Below are 16,414 nucleotides of genomic sequence, written 5' to 3' on the forward strand. Positions count from 1 at the left end.
CTGTCATCACCTCCTGCTCTATTTACTTTTCTGCAACCACATTAGAAAAACAGCCATTTCCAGAATACCACATTCCTCCCTTGCCCCCATTCTCAAACTTTGACTCTCCCAACCTCTTTTCCCCTCTTACTTTCACGCCTTTCTGCTCATCCTCTTCCTCACATGGACCAATACTGAAATTACCTGAACTTTAAGAAACATGGGAATCCCATACAAATTTAAGAACAAGAATGATCTTGTTCTTAGCTCACTAGGAGACAAGTTGTGCATTAAAAGGCTAAACTACGTGATACATGGTAGTTTTCACTTTGTCATTTTTCTAATCTGTGACAGAAATCTTCACTTTGACAGCAACATCCTAATGCTCTAATGCTTCATTGCATCCAACATTTTCTTTCTTCCATGGGTCCTTTCCAAAGCTTCCTCTTTCCTTTTTAAAGGAAACAGGGAGCACTTCTACACCCTGCTTCCCATAAGGCAAACAGGGAAGCCAAAAGCAGGAAATCAAAAACACCATTCCAGTTCACCAGAGTCACTCTGACCTAGTAATAAAGGTGCATATCCACGAACAACACACCAGTCATGAATAAGACAGTATGTTGTTGGCCCATCAGCTCTTACAGGACAGAAGCAAGTAGTGATGGATTAGCAACTTTGAGATCCTACATAAAGTACTGCAAAAGGACTCAAGTCATCCTACTTGTCAGAAAGTGCTCTCCCTCAAAGCATGTAAAACTGACAGGGCAAGAGGGCCTTCTGTCACGAGAGCCAGACACCAGATAATCATCAAAAGACATGTGAAAATAAAAAATAACCACTGATGATGCTGCAGTCACAGTGAATACGCAAAATTTGGCTGCTAGACCCTCTCTTATCCACACAGTCATCATTTGAACAGTGTAGACAAAGTGAATGGGTTTTAAATGAATTATACACTTGGATATATGGAACATCTACTTCTCCCAAACTACTGCTTCAGGCTATATGCAAGATCAGGTGAAGACTCACTGCTGTCTGAAGTCTTGTTTTTAATCTTATCCTCATTAAGTGTACAAACTACAGTGCTTTTCATCTTTTTTCTCCACTTGCTACGTCTATTTGTCTCTCCACATCTTTCACCTTGAGTGTGCTTGTCCTGGTTTCAGCTGGGATAGAGTTAATTTTCTTCCTAGTGGCTGGTATAGTGCTGTGTTTTGGATTTGGGATGTAAAAAAAATGTTGATAAACTACCGATGTTTTCAGTTATTGCTAAGCAGTCAAGGACTGTCCAGTTTCTTGTGCTGGCCTGCCAGTGCACAGGAAGCTGGGAGGGGACACAGCCAGGACAGCTGACCCAAAATGGCCAAAGGGATATTCCATACCATATCACATTATGCTCAGAACCAGGATAACTGTCCCTGCTTCCACTGCATGGGCATTTCCTTCTTGCCCTTTAGTTTGACCAGCAGGTTTCAACTCAGCCATGCTGGTCTCTTGCCTTCCTTTCCTGATTTCTTACACCTGGGGATCAAGAGCTCTTGCACTCTATGGAAAGCATCCTTAAAGATCTGCCAGCTCTGTTCTGCTCCCTTGCCCCTGAGGGCAGTTTCCCAGGGGGTCCTATTGACAAACCCTTGAAGAGCTGGAAGTTTGGTTTCCTAAAACTCAGGGTCCTGACTTTACTCCTCGACTGCCCTGTATCTCTCAGGACTGCAAACTCCACTAGTGCATGATCGCTGCAGCCCAGTGTCGTGGTTTAGCCCCAGCCGGCAACTAAGCACCACGCAGCCGCTCACTCACTCCCCCTCCCCCAGTGGGACGGGGAAGAGAATTAGGAAAAAAAACTCGTGGGTTGAGATAAACACAGTTTAATAGGACAGAAAGAGAGAAAGAAACAACAATGATAACAACAATAATAATACCGACAAAGGAATGTACAAGAACAAGTGATGCTCGATGCAACAATTGCTCACCACCTGGTGATCGATAGCCCGTCCCCGAGCAGACATTTCTGCCCCCCGGCTAACTCCAGTTTATGTACTGGGCATGACGTTGTATGGTAGGGAATATCTCTTTGGCCAGTCTGGGTCAGCTGTCCTGGTTGTGTCCCCTCCCAGCTTCCCGTGCACCCCCAGCCTTCTTGCTAGCAGGCCAGCACAAGAAGCTGGACTGTCCTTGACTACTTAGCAACAACCCAAAACATCAGCACATTATCAACAGTTTCTCATCCCAAATCCAAAACATAGCCTCACACTAGCTTCTATGAAGAAAACCAGCTCTCTCCTGGCTGAAACCAGGACACCCAGGCTGCCTCCAGTCTTGATGTCACCAATTAGCTCACATGCATTGGTGACCAACAGGTCCAGTATTGCAACCCCTCTGGTAGGGCTGTCTGTTACCTGGCATAGGAAGTTACCTTCCATGAACTCCAGGAGTCTCCTGGATTGCCTACAGCTCGCTGTACCACTTTTCCGGCAGATGTTGGGGTGGTTGAAGTCCCCCAGCAAGATGAGAGCCTGAAAGCACGATGCCTCCTGCAGCTGGAGTGAGAAGGCTTCGTCAGTAGGCTCCCCTTGATCAGGTAGTCTGTAGTAGACACCAACCACAAGGTTCCCTTTGTTGCCTCGGTCCCTGATTCTTACCCATAAGCTTTCAACCCGCTCATGACTGTTATTCAGAGACAGCTCTTCGCACTCTATCCATTTCTTGACGTAGAGGGCAACGCTTCTGCCCTTCCTTCCTCACCTGTCCCTTCTGAACAGCCTGTAGCCATTGATAGCCACACTCCAGTCGTGTGATTTGTCCCACCAAGTTTCAGTAATGGCAAAAGGATTCTTGCTCATGAGCTGGCAGGCCTCATCGAGAGGGCTTTAAACTAGATTTGGAGGGGGGAGGGGATAAAACCAGGCTCACTAGAGTTGAACCTAGGGGTAGCGTGCCAGAGTTGAAATCGATAGCCCAGCTCAAGTGCATCTACACCAATGCACGCAGCATGGGCACCGAACAGGAGGAGCTGGAAGCCATTGTGCAGCAGGACAGCTATGATGTAGTTGCCATCACAGAAACATGGTGGGATGCTTCTCATGACTGGAGTGCTGCAATGCATGGCTATAAGCTCTTCCGAAGGGATAGGCAGGGAAGGAGAGGCGGTGGGGTGGCTCTGTTTGTTAGGGAGTGTTTTGATTGCATAGAAATCAAAGATTGTGAAGACCAAGTCGAGTGCTTATGGGTAAGGATGAGGAGGAAGGCCAATGAGGCAGATATCTTGCTGGGAGTCTGTTACAGACCACCCAACCAGGACGAAGAGACAGATGAGACATTCTATAAGCGACTGGCAGAAGTCTCGCATTCGCTGGCCCTTGTTCTTGTGGGGGACTTCAACCTACCGGACATCTGCTGGTAGTATAACATGGCAGAGAGGAAACAATCTGGGAGGTTTCAGGAGTGTGTGGAGGATAACTTTCTGACACAGCTGGTGAGTGAGCCCACCAGGGGAGGTGCCTTGCTGGACCTGCTGTTTACAAACAGAGAAGGACTGGTGAGAGATGTGGTGGTCGGAGGTCATCTTGGGCTTAGCGACCATGACATGATAGAATTCTCAGTTGTGAGTGAAGTAAGGAGAGGGGTCAGCAAAACTGCTATCATGGACTTCCGGAGGGCAGACTTTGGCCTGTTCAGGTCACTGGTTGAGAAGGTTGAGAAGGGCCAAGAAGGCCCTTGGGAGACAGTCCTGAAGGACAAAGGGGTCCAGGAAGGCTGGACAGTCTTCAAGAAGGAAATCTTAAAGGCGCAGGAGCAGGCGGTCCCCGTGTGCCGTAAGAAGAGCTGACGGGGAAGGCGACCGGCCTGGCTGAACAGGGAGATTTTGCTGGGACTCAGGGAAAAGAGGAGAGTTTATCACCTCTGGAAGAAGGGGCAGGCAACTCATGAAGAGTACAAGGATCTCATTAGGTCAAGCAGGGACAAAATTAGAAAGGCAAAAGCCCAGCTAGAGCTCAGTCTGGCTACAGTCGTAAAGGATAATAAAAAATGTTTCTACAAATATATTGTCTCCAAGGACGAGGACAAGGTTGAGGTACTTAATGCCTTCTTTGCCTCAGTCTTTAATAGCCAGTCCAGGTATCCACAGGGTATTCAGCCCCCTGAGCTGGAAGATGGGGATGGAGAGCACAATATACTCCTCATAATCCAGGAGGAAGCAGTTAAGAACATGCTAAACCACCTGGACACCCACAAGTCTATGGGGCCTGATGGGATCCACCCGAGAGTACTGAGAGAGCTGGCGGAGGAGCTTGCCAAGCCACTCTCCATCATTTACCAGCAGTCCTGGTTAACAGGGGAGGTCCCAGAAGACTGGAGGCTTGCCAATGTGACGCCCGTCTACAAGAAAGGCCGGAAGGAGGATCCTGGGAACTACAGGCCTGTCAGCCTCACCTCTGTACCGGGGAAGATTATGGAGCGGTTGGTCTTGAGAGTGCTCACAGGGCATGTGGAGGACAACCAAGGGATCAGGCCCAGCCAGCATGGGTTCATGAAAGGCAGGTCCTGCTTGACCAGCCTGATCTCCTTCTATGACCAGGTGACCCGCCTAGTGGATGAGGGAAAGGCTGTGGATGTTGTCTCCCTGGACTTTAGTAAAGCCTTTGACAGCGTCTCCTGGAGAAACTGGCGGCTTGTGGCTTAGACAGGTTTACTCTTTGCTGGGTGAGGAACTGGCTGGATGGCCGAGCCCAGAGAGTTGTGGCGAATGGCATTAAATCCGGCTGGCGGCCGGTGACAAGCGGTGTTCCCCAGGGCTCGGTTCTGGGGCCGGTCTTGTTCAATATCTTTATAGATGATCTAGATGAGGGAATCGAGTGCTCCCTCAGTAAGTTTGCAGATGACACCAAGTTGGGTGGGAGTGTTGATCTGCTGGAGGGTAGGAGGGCTCTGCAGAGGGATCTGGACAGGCTGGATCGATGGGCAGAGGTCAACTGTATGAGGTTTAATAAGGCCAAGTGCTGGGTCCTGCACTTCGGCCACAACAACCCCATGCAACGCTACAGGCTTGGGGAGGAGTGGCTGGAGAGCTACCCGGCGGAAAGGGACCTGGGGGTGCTGGTTGACAGCCGGCTGAACATGAGTCGGCAGTGTGCCCAGGTGGCCAAGAAGGCCAACAGCGTCCTGGCCTGTATCAGAAATAGTGTGGCCAGCAGGAGTAGGGAGGTGATCGTGCCCCTGTACTCGGCAGTGGTGAGGCCACAGCTTGAATACTGTGTTCAGTTTTGGGCCCCTCACTACAAGAAGGATGTTGAGGTGCTGGAGCGTGTCCAGAGAAGGACAACGAAGCTGGTGAGGGGTCTGGAGCACAAGTCTTATGGGGAGCGGCTGAGGGACCTGGGGTTGTTCAGTCTGGAGAAGAGGAGGCTGAGGGGAGACCTTATCGCTCTCTACAACTACCTGAAAGGGGGTTGTGGCGACGAGGGTGTTGGCCTCTTCTCCCAAGTAACTAGCGATAGGACAAGAGGAAATGGACTCAAGTTGCGCCAGGGGAGGTTTAGATTGGATATTAGGAAAAATTTCTTCACTGAGAGGGTGGTCAGGCATTGGAACAGGCTGCCCAGGGAGGTGGTGGAGTCGCCATCTCTGGAAGTGTTCAAAAAACGTGTGGATGTGGCGCTTCAGGACATGGTTTAGGGAACATGGTGGCACTGGATTAATGGTTGGACTTGATGATCTTGAAGGTCCTTTCCAACCTTGTGATTCTGTGAGATGGATTTGATTGATTTAAAAACCTCGGAGTCGGGAAACCGCCCGTGCCGTCCTTTTTAAGTGAGCCGGAGGACGGCCGGTGGGCACACTTAAGGAGGCTCACAGAAAACAGCAAAGGAGACTTGTTGGTGACTTTCCCTTTGGGACCCTTTAAAACTCCAGTTACCTTCCTAGTAGACACTGGAGCCCAAATGTCAGCTCTCCGGACAGATGTCGCTGATAACACTGGCATAGTCGCAGATAAGAAACCGATCTGGGTTACTGATGTTTTTGGCAACTCTAAACCGCAACAAACAGCTCGAGTTAAATGTTGGCTGCTGCGAGATGAATCTCCTGTTGAGACCACAATGATATTGGGAGATTTACCAACAAACATTATGGGGCTCGATTTACTTAAAGGTCGCGCCTGGGTAGATTCAGTAGGAAAAGAGTGGGTGTTCGGACTCCCCACAGCCTCAATGAGACTGCTTCAATCAGCACCCACACTCCCTTTTTCAAAGATAGTCAATGTCAAACCCTACGCCATGCCATTAGGAGCAAGGGAGGGAATTACCCCTGTAATAGGTGGATTACGGGAACAAGGGATAATTGTCCCCACTCACTCACCTTATAACTCCCCTGTGTGGCCAGTCCACAAACCAAACGGGAAGTGGCGATTGACAATTGATTATCGGCGCCTGAATGCCAATACATGTCCCTTTGCTGCTGTACCTAATATAGCTGAACTAATTGCAACTATACAGGAGCAAGCTCACCAAATTTTAGCAACCATTGATGTGAAGGACATGTTTTTTATGGTTCCCCTGCAAGAAGCAGATAGAGATCGCTTTGCTTTTACATGGGAGGGCGTGCAATTCACCTTTACACGTCTTCCCCAGGGATACTGTCACTCACCGACCATCGCTCACTGTGCGCTGGCACAGGAACTTACTCAAATTACTCCCAGAGAAGGAGTTAAAGTATATCAGTATATTGATGATATACTGATTGGCGGCTCTGATGCCACTGCAGTAGGACAAACCCAATCTGAAATAGTTGATCATTTGGAAAATTTAGGACTCCAAATCCCAACAGAAAAGGTACAGCTTCCCTCTTCTGAAGTAAAATTCTTAGGCATTTGGTGGAGGGGAGGAACAATATGTATTCCCCCTGAGACTTTAACTACCCTTGAACAAGTAAAAATGCCTGAAAACAAGAAAGAGTTACAACATGCCCTAGGTCTGCTGGTATTTTGGAGAAAGCACATTCCAGATTTTTCCATCATAGCACGTCCCTTGTATGATTTAACATGCAAAAAAGCTGCCTGGGACTGGACCCCAGCTCATGAGGAAGCCTTAAAATTGTTAATTTTTGAGGCTGGAGTGCATCGGGCTTTAGGGCCAATACACCTAACAGATCCATTCCATATCGAATGGGGTTTTGCAATCCATGGATTATCCATACATATGTGGCAACGTGGACCTGACGGTCCGACTCGCCCCATAGGATTTTATTCACGCAGTTTTAAAGATGCAGAGAAGCGATACTCAACTTGGGAGAAAGGCCTTTTTGTAGTTAACCTTGCCTTGCAAGAAGCTGAAAAAATCATACGACAACAGTCAATTATTTTAAGAGGACCCTTTAAGGTTTTGAAACCGATACTAGCTGGAACCCCACCTCCTGTTGGAGTTGCGCAGCGAGAAACAGTAAGGAAATGGTATGCACAGTTAGACCACTGCTGTCATACGCACCAGGTGGAGGAAGGATTACCTAAGATGCTTCAAATACAGGATCCAACTTCTGATCACCCAGATCAGGAGCCTCCTCCTTCAGTTATAAAACCTGCTCCTCCCTTTGATTCCCAACTAAAGAATGCATGGTTCACTGACGCGGTCTCTAAAAGAGAGGGAAAGGTATGGAAGTACCGAGCAGTAGCGCTGCACGTTGATTCAGGGAACCGGATAGTGACAGAAGGGGAGGGAAGTGCTCAGGTAGGAGAGTTGATAGCAGTTTGGAGTGTGATAAAACCAGAAGCAGAAAACAAAGAGCCAGTGTTCATTTATACCGATTCATATGCTGTATTCAAGGGATGTACTGAATGGTTCCCATTTTGGGAACAAAACCAATGCGAAGTTAACTGGATACCGGTGTGGCAGCGAGAAAAACGGGAAGAAATTCTAAACATTGCTAAACAGAAATCTCTTCTAGTAGGATGGGTAGCTGCACACCAAAAAGGAGACCACCCTTCCCACCTTTTGAACAATCAAGTAGATTCACTAACCCGCTTAGCCACATTAGCAGCGGAAGCGGAAGGGGAAAAATGGGAACATCTGTTGGAATGGTTACATGTTAAACAAGGCCATTCTGGAAGTAAATACCTTTATGAAGAGGCAATTAGCAGGGGATGGTCTGTGACCAGGGAGCTATGTAACACTGTCACCTCAGCATGCGGCCTATGCCGTACACGATTAGGGGAGCATAACCCTCTCAAGGATCAACCCCTACACTTAAGGGACAATAAGGGACTGTGGGATACTTGGCAAGTAGACTACATCGGTCCTTTTTGTCTCTCAGAAGGAAAGAGGTACGTATTGGTAGGAGTTGAGGTAATTTCTGGACTAACTCAAGCTGAAGCTGTCCCATGAGCAACAGGAGAGTATACAGTGAGCAGTCTGAAATCATGGTTTAGCTGTTTTCCTAAACCCAGAGTTATCCAATCAGACAACGGTAGTCACTTCACTGCCGGGGTGGTCCAAGAGTGGGCACGAGATGAAGGGATACAGTGGATTTTTCATACCCCATATTACCCTCAGGCGAATGGTATTGTAGAACGTACTAATGGACTCCTTAAACAAACCCTGAGACCACATGACCCCAGCTGGGCTCGACAAGTATCTGATGCAGTAACTAAAGTCAATGGACGCTGGGGAATAAACGGTTGCCCTAGATTCACAGCTTTTTACCCTAATCCCCCATCCCTCTTACCTGGGACTAAGGAGGATAAGAACCCGAGGAATTCAGTGTATTATCCAGGACAACCAGTTTTAGTGAATCTACCCACTGTGGGACAAGTACCTCTAGTACTGAAAGCTCAAAAAAATCTGTATGCATGGGTAGCCACTGATGCCCATGGGAAAGACCATAGAATCCATACTAGATGGATCACTCCATCTTTTTAACCTGTTCAAAATCGAGCCGAGTTGCTTTATCTGATCTCTTGCAGGTGGAATCCTGAGATCAAGAGAAGAAAGGAGAAGAACACTGGGGAAGAAGATTTGTCTCATGTTGAGCTGGAGTGTCCTCAAGGGATACTATCTTTTGTAGTTATAATAGTTTTTATTTTTAATTATGTGTTATGATCATAATTAGCCTTATTGTTGAAAACACAACAGCTAAAAATGGCGTTTTTAACATGTGTTAGAAAGATATGCCTTGGTTTAATATGTTTATATGTGTTATGGCAAATCTATTGCCGGAATCAGGAACATACCCAAGGTAAATACAAGCGAACTTTATCAGTCCAAGCCACCCATGGTTTGGAGGATAACTTAGTTTTAAACTTGATAAAGGGGCTTGCAAGTGCCCTCAATGAATCTAGTATTACCGCTTGTTTACCTTGCCTAAATCTGTAGAAGATCCCCTTCCGATGGGTATTCTCCCTACGGACATAGCAGGAAGTTTGTTATGACTGTGGAATACCCGGGGTATCATTGAAATGGTGAACCCTTATTCCTCAGATAGAAGGCGAGTTTCTGTACAAATTAATCAGCCATCTAATTTTTCTACCATTGATAGCACAACCTGTACGTGTTATGAAGAAGGCTTGAACGTAACTTTTACCTGCAATCAGATCATATGGGGAACATCCAATTTGCGACCCTGGGGAAGAGCAACTAACGTCCTACAATATAACCAACCCATAAATACAACTTGGTGTATACAATGGAATAGAGGACAAGATTGTCCCAAGAAAAAAAACCCAGTAATGATTGCGTCTGGTTCGGGTTAGACGGTCAGGGTTTCACGCCATTCGAACCAGGATTTTCTTTTGGCTCAGTATCAAAGAAGTCAGCGTTGTGGTCCTGTCAAAATGTAATAAATTGCTCTAACTGGAAACAATATGATTGGGTCAGATATTATTGGCCAATTTATATCACCTTAAAAATGGGCTGTTTGTGTCAAAATCATAGTGTATCATATAAATCAGTGGGTGCAGATTTTGCACCTCACAATGACTGTCATATTGCCTCTGGTGACACTCCGGCTGGTTTGATCTGGGCCTGTAGCGATGGTAATATGTACACTTCTTTATGGGCGGGACTACCTGAACTCTAATGTACTTTGGGTCTCCCGACATTATGTCCCATGTGGAAGTGAACCCCTATTCGACCCCACTGGATAACCCGCATAAAGCGGGCAAAAGTGACACTAGACAGAGAGGTAGAGGGGTGGCAAGACCCAAGGGCCACCACCCGCATAGCCTGGGGAATGGAAGGATTCTGGGGATTTGGGAGTGCTACCGTGTGGACGCGATTATGGTTAAGTAGGTTAGCTTATCAAGTAGAAAAACTAGCTAATACTACTGAAACTAGCGTACAGCTGCTTAATCAACAATTGCAAGCTACATCAAAAATGGCTCTTCAAAACCGCATGGCACTAGACTTAATGTTGGTATATCAAAATGGTCTTTGTGGTTATTTGAATCTTTTGGATACTGATTGTTGTATTCATATCCCTAACGTTACGCTGGATCTTAATATCCAGCTAGAGAAGATGCGACAAGTAGCGAAGGACACCCATGAGCTCCAAGAATCAATGAGTGTTAGCTGGCTTTCAAAGGTATTTAGTTGGTTTGGATTTGGTGTCACTGGTTGGGTCCAAAGTTTGATACAGTCTGTAATGATGTTTATTGTAATTGTAATTATTATAGGTGTAGCAATATCTTGTATAAAATCGGCTATAATGAAAGCTGTTAACATACGAATGGTCCAGCTAACTAATTATACACCCTTGCAGGAAGTTGAGGAAAACTTAATCGATGTCCCTAATTCTGAAATAGCAATTTAAGATCAGATGGGCTCACAGGGTGAGGGGAGGTGAATACAGCAAATATTATTGATAATTTGTATTGGAATTGAAACAACGAAACCGGAAGGCGGGAAAAATCCGTGACGAGAGTACCCAGACCCAAACTACACATGCGCTCTGGGCTGGAGGTGTGGAAATCTATTTTTCTTGCTGCATATGCAGACCCCACCTCCAATGCGCCAGGGTAGCGTGGCCATCAGCCTCTGTACTGACCACGAGGACCCCAACCGACAACAACGACCAGCTTCGTATTGCTGAAAACCCGAGACCAACGCAAAAAAGATACTCTCCCGTCACGACAAAGACACCATACCGGAAGAATCACAAGAGGAAAACCCGAGACCAACGCAAAAAAGGTACTCTCCCATCACGAGGAAGACACCATCCGTGAACTGTATTACCAGAAGAATCACAAGAGGAGAGGACAAAATGGCCTAAATATACCTAATCGTTACACTTTATTTTGTGGCGTTAATTTTGTTAACTATTGCTGTAATTGTTCTTTTGATATATGTGTGTTTACCTTGTGATTATCATTGTGGACAATCACCTCCTGCTTCTAATCCCTCCGAGCCGTAAACAAGTTCTCATTTCGGCATGGGACATATTTCTGTTATATAGAATCTGTTAGATTTAGATATATTATAGTTATAAGGAGATGTTGTGAACCAGTTAAAAATAGTTGTAGTTACCGTGTGTATGCATTGTCACTTCTACCTTTTCTTTTTCCTTTTTCTCTCCCTTCTAAACTTAACTTCATATCACACCCGTGGATAAGACTTTCGATCAATGTTTAAGCCACGGGGTGGTGTGGCGGACCAATATGCGGTTTCTGTCTTAAACATTTCACGGTTCTGAGGAACTCACACCTTTTTCTTGGTACAAAAGCTTGAACATGCCTCAATACGGGGTGGACCCCAGAAAAGACCGAGATGAGGTGCCTTTGCCTGATTGAATACTGGGAGGAGACACCAAGAGGTGCCATTGCCTGATTGAATACTGGGAGGAGACACCAAGAGATGCCATTGCCTGATTGAATCAGCCTGCACAATGACCAGGAGGAGACACCAAGGCCTGCAGAGGTGCCATTGCCTGATTGAACCAGCCTGTTGCATATGCATGCAGCCTGTTGTATATGCATGCAGATGGAGATTGTGGGACTCGGACTGTATAAAAAGGACACCATCAGAAGCAAAAAGGGGGACCCCCACCACCAAGAAGCATCAAGAGGACCAACGGGACGCCGCTGTATCCACGGGTGGTGATATCTTCTTTGCTGTCTTTCTCTCTCTCTCTTCTCTCTCCCTCTATCTCTTTCTCTCTCCTCTCTTCGTCAGTGTAAAAGATGTGCTGTAGGGGACTTGTTTAGTTGAATTATTTAGTTAGAGTAGTTGCCACTGAGTCATTTATGTAACCTCATGCCTTGCATTTTGTATTATTAAATTGGTTGGCTGGTGTCATTTTGACGTGCAGAAAACAGATTCCACAATCTGTAAGATTGTAAAGTAGGTATGTTTATTCAGCACTGGGCAGCATGGGGGGGTAGTCCCACCAAAAACCGTGTGCACCCCAACGCGGCACTTACTTCAAATATATACAGCAAAGTGTTGCATATACATAAAGTTTCGCAATATGCCTATACATATGCATGACCTGTCCCCGCTTCATATTGAAATGAGTTCCTAGACGTTATTTCCATGAACTCCTCCCATCTGCGCTTGCGCAGTGCCTTCTGGTGGTGGTCGCTGAGGGTCGTGAGGATGAAGGCCGGTGGCTCCTCTTCGTCACCACTAGTAACCCCTTGTTCTTATGCAGACTCAGTTGCTCTTTGGTTTTCGTCCAAACCACAAGGTCAGTTTCAGCCGGTTCTTGAGGCACTCTCCTGGTTCTTATCAGGGACCGTCCTTGTGAGGAGCCACAAGTCTTCTCACTCCTGTCAGTTTATCAGGAACTGTCTTTGTAAGGAACTACAGATCTCCTGCTTTAATTACTTTACGCAATAGCTAACAAGATTTCAAACCTTATCTACTAATTAACTGCTAAGATTCCCTTAACCCCTTCTCTCAGTTTCACCTTAATTCAGTCCAGGGGGATCACGAACTTGGTCGTTGGTCTCACGGGGAAGGAGATCGTCCTAAACGACTCCTTTTGGCCGCGACAAATGGCAACTACTCTAACCAAACAATCCAACTAGATGAACAAGTCCCGGGCAGCAAGTCTTTCACAATTTGACAAAGAGGGGAGGAGAAAGAGAGAGATGGAGAGAGAGAGAGACAAACAAAGAAGGTATCACCACCAGTGGATCCAGTGGTGTCCTGTTGGTCCTCTTGATTCTTGTTGTTCCTTGGTGGTGGGTGTCCCCCCCCAGCCACTGTGAGCACTGCCTTTTATACTTTTTAGTCCCGCCTTTTCACTCCGGTTGCCGGAGGAAACGGCATGTCTCCACACATTCCTTAGTGCCCATGTGTCGTGTCTCAATGACTGTGTTGTGTCTCGCATGCTTGGGGGGGTCATCAGTTGTCGGGTGCCCTTGTCAAGTGCAGTATTTACCACTATGTCTGCGCTGTGGCCCTGCTCTGCAGGCCTCTGTACCAAGAAATGTTTAAGACAAAGTCCGTGCGTCGGTCTGCCACACCACCCCGTGGCTTAAACATTGATTGGTACCGTCTCCTGAAGTTGTCGTAGTCCTCGTCCACGGGGGTGATATGAAGATATTAGAAGGAACATGTTGGGATCACTCTGCACGGCTCGACCTTAAGGAGAAGGAGCTGCAGCATTGAGAAGCTGGTAAACAGCTGGATATCTGCACGGCTCGGCCTTGAGAAGAGGGAGCTGTGGCACTGGGAAGCTGGTAAACAGCTGGACATCTGCAGGGCTCGGCCTTGAGGAGAAGGAGCTGTGGTAAACAGCTAAGAAGAAGCACTGTATAAGAAAAACAGGATGGAACCCGGACCATGTAGCAGTAACCGCAAGTAGGAGGAGTATGATAATGCAATCTTTAGAGCTAAGCCAATGATTGTAAGACAAGTATGCATAAGGTAGAACTTAGTGTATAAATATGTGTAAGGTTTTGCAATAAAGTTGAAGCTTGCTTTATCACTCATATTGAGTCGACTGCTTGCCTTCCCTCGCTCGTCACAAGTGGCGCCCGAACAGGGACCCCATCCTTGTTTTTCACCGGACAGCGAGATCGGAGAAGCACTGGTAGCAGCGACCAGGGAGCAGAAGATCGGCGGACGCTGCCGCGGCGCGCCTGATCCGTGCTTGAACCCAGGATAATTAAGAAGGGGTTCGCCGTCCGAAAGAAGGCTACCCAAGGGAAAAGGCTGCAAAAATAATTGACCGGATAATTAAGAAGGTCAACGTAGCGTGCAATGGAAATAGAGGTAGCGTTCGAAATCTTAAAATGCTTTTTAGAAAAGCGGGGAGTAAGCCAATTAAAAGATCTGGCTGGGTTAATTGCGTTAGGGAAAGCGAAAGGGTTTTTTAAAGACCCTGAAAGTATGTTTGAAGTAGACGAGTGGCGTTCTTATGGAGATTGTTTGTGGGATCTAGTAATCGATGATGATAAATCAGCAAAAAAATTAATGAAATCTTGGAGAGATGTTATTAATTGCATTAAAAGATATAAAGCTGAAAAGCGAATAGCTACAGCTGCCTCTGATCGGCTCGAGCAGTCCGATCCTGCCGCTGGACGTCTCACAGCAGGGGGTGACTATTTTTCACCTCCGCCTTCGGGAATTCCTGTTCCAGTCGTTCGCCGACCCTCTCATCCCCCTCCTGATCCACCGACAGAAAGGGCTTGTCCCTCCGCACTGCCAGGGGAGAGGGAGGGGGAGAGGGGAGGTCCAAGAGAGGAAGAGAGGGTAGACAGTAGCGGTCAGGAGACTGCTCAAGCTGATAGTCTTCTAAAGGCCACCCCCAAACCGTCCCAAGCTCATCGACAGCTGCGTTTAGTGCGGATTGGTTGGGACAAAATAGCACGAGAAGCTGTTGAACAAAAAGATTTTGATTTATTAGATCAAATTAACCCTCAAGCCTTCCCGGTAATCTACCAGGTAGATAATGCGGGGGCTATGACTGGGGTGCATGAGGCCCTAGATTGGAAAATATTAAATCAATTACAAAACACAGTTAATGAGTCGGGAGTGCATAGCGAGCCTGCAAGGCAAATGCTAAACTATATCTGGGGTAGCGGGATGCTATGTCCAGAAGATATTAAGAACATAATGAGACTTATTTTGAAGCAATCACAACAATTACTTTGGCAAGCCCACTGGCAAAGACTTTGTGAAATATCTGCGCACTCGCCTCGAGCCCCAAATGATCGTTTGGCTGGAATAACTGTAGAACAGCTAATGGGTATAGGTCCTTTTGCCTCTGTAGAAATACAGATGCAAACTGGCCCAGACGTGTTGTTAGAATCTATGAAGTTAGCGCGAGAGGCCTTGCAGAAATTTAAAACTGCACCAGCTACTCCCTCATATATGTCAATTAAACAAGGGAGAGAGGAGCCTTTTGCATCTTTTGTAGATAGAGTCACAGACGCTATTAACCGCGCAGATATGGCAGATTTTATGAAAGGACCTTTGCTGAGACAGTGTGTATTAGAGAATTGTAATACTTACACGAAGGGCATCCTTGTCACCTTACCCTTAGACGCCAGCATAGAAGTCATGTTAGAGCGAATGAGTAGAGTTCCTGTAGGAGCTCAAGCCATGTTAGTTGAGACAATCAAAGAACTAGGGGAAAATTTAGTCAAAGCGCAGGGACAGGCGTTTGCAGCCCTTGCCCCACTGAAGCCTCCGGATGCCCACCAAAGCAAGACGACTGGCCGAAGAGAGTATAAGTGTTTCCGATGTGGCCGCCCAGGACATATCCGCCAACAATGTCGGGAGCCACAAGTGTGGTGCCAGAACTGTCAAATGAACAATCATAATACTACAGCCTGCCGGCATTCGGGAAACGGGAAACCGAGCGCCAAGAGCCGCAGCGCGCCGACACCAATTGCGGCTCCGGTCACCTTCAGACCAATGGCAGCCCCCAACCAAATAACAGTGCAGAGAAATCAGACGCCATTGCCCAGCTTCGACCAGCAACCCAACTTCGACCAGCAACCAGGGGGAGCCTCGGACTGGATCTGGCGACAGCAGTAGATGTCACGCTAATTGACGACCGGCCGCAAAAAATTGCTACAGGAATTAAAGGACCCATAGTTATCAGTGGACAATCTCATGGAGCGTTGTTGTTAGGGCGATCATCCAGTGGTCTCCAAGGACTTTTTATATTACCAGGAGTTATCGATTGTGACTTTACAGGAGAAATCTATATAGTTGTACAAACAAACTTCCCACCGGTTCATATCCCAAAGGGAAGCCGCATCGCCCAACTTGTACCGATTCAACAATTAACTCAACAGATGGCAGCGGAGACCGCTCAATTTCGTGGATCAAGTGGATTTGGATCTACAGGAGGACTGGTAATGTTAGCTATACCAATGAACCAGCGCCCACTCGCTCGCGTCACACTTTTACATGGAACTGATAAAAAACAGCTATCAGCACTTTTAGACACGGGTGCCGACATTACCATCATCGCCAACAACCAGTGGCCTAAT

The sequence above is a fragment of the Phaethon aethereus genome (genome assembly GCF_964289735.1).
Source record: "Phaethon aethereus genome assembly, chromosome: W".
In the NCBI taxonomy this organism is placed as follows: domain Eukaryota; kingdom Metazoa; phylum Chordata; class Aves; order Phaethontiformes; family Phaethontidae; genus Phaethon; species Phaethon aethereus.